Genomic DNA, 6,230 nt, shown 5'->3' on the forward strand with positions numbered 1-6,230 from the left:
TTCAATATATATTCTTTCACAAGATATTTTGGCCCTGTTCTGTTATCGGAACTAGATTCAGAAATGTATATATCAGGGTTGGCCAAACTTCATGTCAGTAAGCACGTTTGAATTCAAGAATGTTTGAGAGCTGCATCTAAATTTTCTAAAAGCCACAAGTTCATATTTTCATCATTATAGAAGTAGTGGAGGAGGTTTTAAATAGAAAGAAATCCCTGATAACTTTGTAAAAAGAGTCTAAACTAATTAATTACTTCCTTTTGGACACTGAATAGGTTTAGTTTACCATATTTCATATGCATGAGCTGCACAAATTGCCTGCAAGAGCCGTATAAGGCTCGCGAACCGCACTTTGGCCACAACTGATATATATATATATTGTATGTGCATATATATATATGTATGCATACACACACAAATACACATGCACATGCATATACATACAATCAATCCTCATAACAGAAGAGTATCGATATTTCTAGCAGCCGCTTTCTTAATTTTGCATGAAGTTATCCTGGTAATGAAATCTCATTTTCATATTTGTTCAACTACCTTTCTTCTATAATTCAAGGTAATTTCATATGTTGTATAAAAATTAAAAGCAGTGTTCGTAAGATTATTCTTCATGTCCACTTGTGATTTTTTAATATTGTGAATTCATTGTATTCCTGATTACTTGTATTTTCATTCCACAATATAATATGAGCATATAAAAAGTGTGGTTTCATTTTGGCATGAATGCAACTTCAGTACTTTGTTTAAATTTCATAAAACTTTCCTGAGTCAATAGGTGTTTTTCTAAAATTAATACCATAAATACTTAAATGTACACTTATGCATTATTTCATTTAGCCTTTTTATATTATAGACTTTTAAAAATTTAGTAGCTTATTCATATTCAGTTCTTGTTCTTCATTTTTAATCTAACTAACATGCAGTTTGAAGTTTGCTCACATGGTATCAAGCTTGTAACAAATTGGTTAAATGTGGTATTTTATGGTGTATTTTCAGGAAAAGCAGCTACAGGTTTTATGATCTTAAATACTTTTCACAGTTGTATATCTTTAAATTACAATGTTTTTAAAATGTAGGGTTATGAAAACTATTTCAGTGCTTGCATTGTTATGGTATTATTCTATATTAAGAATTAATCAACTTTTTATATAAACCAACAGATTTTTAACATCTGAGATAAGTATGAATAGTGTGCTCTTTAAATATTTTATCGCTTAATATTCAAATTTGGCATCTTCGCTTATTTGTTATCTGATGCAAGTTTTTTACTTGTTTCACCCTCGTTATTCTCCATAATACAAATGAAATAGTTAAAATTATCTTTAAAAAAATTAACAAAAATATACCAATTTTATTCAGCTTTATTTTCTTAAAATAAACACATGCATTTATGCTGGAAATAAAGCAAAGATAGCAAATTTTCACTATTTCATATAGCCCACCAGCGGCTGAGCGGTAAAGACACTGAACACTGAGGTTCGAATCCCGTGAACGGGCTGGCTGCATAGGCGTTTTCATGGTTTTTCCCATGTGTAACGTGTATACAAGCCAGTTTCCCTTAGAAAGTCCTCTACAAAGGCATCCCTCCCTTTAGGCAGATGGCCCCCGTGTGCTTTGCTATAATTAAATAATCCAATCCAATCCACTCTTTCATATAATAATGATGCAGTTCATTCTATTATATTCAAATTTTATTGAAACATATAGCAGTAACTGCCTTTTTTCCCATTACAGATAAACATGCAGTAAACAACTTTCTATAGAATGATACTAATGATACTTTATTCGATACTTATTTAAATGCATTTTACCAGAATAAAGGCAAAAACTTATCTAAACAATACTGTTGCCTATTGTCCACTACTAAATTAACTAAGTCATTCTAATTTTTTATAAAAGTATTCTTGTTTTTAAAGTATCATCAATAAAATGGTTTCATATACAGTACAAAGTCTCTAATCCGGAATGATCTATAAATCCGGACCTCAAAGCTACAAACTTTATGCGCACGCGTAAACATATAATGCATTTACGCATGTGCATTTAATGTATAACGGACGGTATAAGCTAGGCTAAAATTATCTAAGGCATTTCAGTTAATGTTGCAGATTGCACTGTTCCTTAATCTTCTAATTAGACCGGCTTATTATTTTTTGCAGACTGTTAGAGAAAATTTATAAAAAGTAAGCTTGAACTTTCAATTATGTCAAAAAGAGTTTCAAATTCTGGAGCTGAAAAAGGATCTACAAAGCGAAAGCATGTTTCGATGTCCATCAAAACAAAAATTGGATTTGCTGCAAAAAAAATGGATAAAGGCATATCCGTCTCAAAATTATGCGAGGAGAAAGACGTCGGAAAGTCAACTGTATGTAACATAAGCAAAAAGAAAAAGGAACTTTTTGAATATTTTGTGGGTTCCTACACCCCACTTGCAATGACTAACAGAAAAAGGGTTCATTATGCTAAAAGTGACGATCATGACAAAGTGATGAATGTTTAATAAAGTAAAAAAATAAATATTAAACTTTCTTTTTTGTAAATTTTGATACCTTTTAGATCATAATTGCTGTTTATTTCCTAAATTACAATTTCATATTTTTAACTGTATAATTTCTGCATGCCATCTTACCAGATTTAAATTGATCTATAATCCAGCTAAACCACTAATCTGGAATTGCCGAAGTATCGACGAGCACGGATTACAGACTTTGTACCGTAGTATTTTATTTTAGTTCATTATCTATACCAGGGGTGGCCAACAAGTCGATCGCGAGGATAATTTTGGTCGATTGTCGATCACTCATAATGACTAGAGTGGAATTCTGTGTACAATAGACTTTGAAGCGATTGTAGAAGACAAAACCTTTTAGCAAAGTTTAATGCATTTTGTGAATTTACCGAGGTTATAAATTCCTAGAATTCTGACAGCCTGACACTGTAATCTCCGCACATCCAGTAAAATACATTTTGACTTATATTTTACACTTGTCACCGGACGCAAAAGTTAGAGCTCGACTCATCCAAGAAGTTAGCTTGAATATTTGGTACTAGTGTCATACGGTAGCTTCTTTTCTTTTGCATTAACAGTATTATTAATCAATATTATTTACCCTCAGAGACCACTTTGAGTTTCAATTTTTCTTCTGTTTAAAATGTAAGTACATTTTCTTCGTTTTAAATAAAATTGTTTTTCTTATATATTTATTTACTTGATAAGTGAGCATTTTCGGCAACAGATCTCTGAACTTCGATTATTACACTGAGAGAACAATAAGGGACAGTATTACAGATATATTTAGGAATAACAATAATTCTATTTAAATTAAGATTTCGGTATTTAAACTGCAATAAATATAATGTACCTTTAACATAATTCTTGTAAATTTAAATATATCTTTATTAGATTTTAATACTGTGTCCCATCATAGTATGCAGTATTATCATTTCTCTCAATATAACGGAGATAATAGCTGCATTTCACAAGTTTTTAATTTTCTAAAAAAATATTTATTCTTTAAATTTTCATATTTCTTTGCATTCTAGTATACCCATGATGAACACGAGTAATAAACCGAAGAAATCGAAAACTTATCACTTAAATGAAGAGTGGGAATACGATTACCTTTTTACAATGTTGAATGATGAATGCTGTTGTTTAATATGCCTTGCCTTGGTAGCCATTGCTATAAAGGGTAATCTGGAGAGACATTTTTTAGCTTTACATGACAAATTTCAAACAGATTATCCGCCAAATTCTGAACTGAGAAAACATAAAGTTACGAATATTAAAACTCAGTTAACAAATCAACAAAGTGTTTTTAAAAAGCCAAGGTTGAAGTCACACTCAGTAACTACTGCATCAAGTGATGCACATTCATTACTTGATGCTACTGCATCAAGTAAATGATGTGATGAATTGAAAGGATGAGTGTGAATGTGAAAGAGCAGTTATATAATGATATTAATAGATGTTTTTGTTTTTCCTTTCAATGTGATGAATCGACAGATATAAGTGATACAGCACATTTACTTGTTTTCGTTCATATAGTTTTTAAGGATTTTACATGTAAATAGTTGTTGGGTATGATTTCTTTAAAGGAAATGACTAGAGGTGTAGACATATTCAAAGCCTTTAAAAAGTTGTTCAATGCTTTGAAAGTACCACTTTTTAAATTAGTCTCAATAACAATGGATGGTGCAGCTGCAATGATAGTTAACATAAATGGATTTATAGCGTTATGTCAAAAGGAAAATAAATTCTCTGCCTTTTTAAGCTAACAAGAGACTAAACACAAAAATGGTAACGGGCATAGCATTTAAAATTTTTAATTCAATTCGAGGAAGTTCCCTCAAACGGCGTCTCTTCCAATTGCAGCTCGATTAATGCCAACCTGAATTATAACTACATTCTGATATCAGATGGCTAAGCAGAGGTAAATCTTTGCAGTGATTTCGTGCCTGAAATTATACATTTTCTTCACGAACAAGAGAGAAACTGTGAAAATTTAAATGATGAAACTTGGCTTAGTGACTTAGCATTTCTTACTGATTTTACTTCAATATTAAGTCATTTAAATTAGAATTACAAAGTAAAAATAAAAAATAAAACAGTAATTGATATGATCAGCTGCATAGTCGCATATAAAACAAAATTTATTTTGCTAATAGAAGATCTGCAACAAAATAATCTGATTCATTTTCCAAATATGGCGAATAACCTACAAAAACATAGGAATATTAATTATAAGATCGACAAATATGTCGCGAAAATCCAAAAATTAATTGAAGACTTAAAAATAAATATAATAATAAAATTCCAGGTTTTTGAAAAAAAAGAAATTATGGAATTCATATCTTTTCCTTTTAAAAAAGATTTAAGTGCAAAATGCATTAGCCAAAAAATTCCAGACATTTTTCATATGGATCAAAAGACATTAGAAAATTAAATTATAATTTTACAAACTGACTTACAATCTTACAAGCCCGAAAATTTGAAGAAGATTTTTGGAAATATGTTAACTAAGAAAAATACTATCCCAGTATCACGAAATGTAGCGAATATATCTATTCTTGTTTTGGATCTACATTCCTATGCGAATCGGCATTTTTATACTTGAAACTAACGAAGACTAAACAGCGTTCTGTCCTGACCGATTCCCATACTAAAGACTCATTATTATTATCTTTGTCAGGATATACACCTAATTATGATTCCTTGGTTAGGGACATGCAAACTCAGTCTTCCCATTGATGCTAAGCTACAAAGTAAATTCTAAATCTGTCTTTATTTGTAGCTGCTTTGAATTAATAAAAATTGTTAACAATTATCCATGTTTTTTTTATTCCTTTGACATGAGTTTTTGGGAACTTTAAATAATTATTGTTGCTGTTTTTATGTAGGTAGATAAACCTTATATTTCAGTACGAGGTATGGTCAGTGAACTATTGACAGATTAGCAAAAAGTAAGCCGTATTATTCTTTCATAATAAATTCTCCTGGACAAAAGACAAAAGAAAAAAAAAAAAAAAAAAAGTGAAAGTGAGACATTGAAATCAAATTATGAGCCATACTGTTCACTTTTATAACAACTTTTCCATATTAAGGAACAAGTAGTACAACAAATTATACATGGCAGTAGATAAAAAAAATAAGTTGCATTTTTTGTTAAATTTTTATAAGATATTAGAATAAAAATATACAAATTGCACCCACACAGAAAATAATCTTAGTTGTTAAAACTATAGTGTTCTGAGATTATAAGTTTTATAGTAATTAATGTACGCTAATTTTTTCAAATAAATGTATATTTGTGTGCTGAAACAGCTTAAATTAATAATACCATATATATGGTGTTTTTTTAAACAAATGTGTGTGCTGAAATAGCTTTAATGATATTAATTAAGCTATTTAATTTGAATATAAAAAGATTAAGGGCTGTATACAGAAGTCACGTACTATATATTATGCTTATTTATAACTGAACTAAAGAACAAAATAAGGAAAAGATCATTACAAACCTTGCTTTTTATGGAACTCTAGTTTCATACATTTTATCATGTTATTATAATTATGGCGAGTCTTTAATCTTAAATCTTAAAGTGACTTGAAACTCACTTAAAAGTGAGATCTTAAATCTCCTGTGGTGGGAAACAGTTCTAGACATCCTACTTCACTGAATTTAATATTTTTCACTTTACATTATGAATGCATATTC

The sequence above is a fragment of the Stegodyphus dumicola genome, chromosome 11 (genome assembly GCF_044657685.1).
Source record: "Stegodyphus dumicola isolate Sdum_Otavi_A_Nest chromosome 11, ASM4465768v1".
Classification (NCBI taxonomy): domain Eukaryota; kingdom Metazoa; phylum Arthropoda; class Arachnida; order Araneae; family Eresidae; genus Stegodyphus; species Stegodyphus dumicola.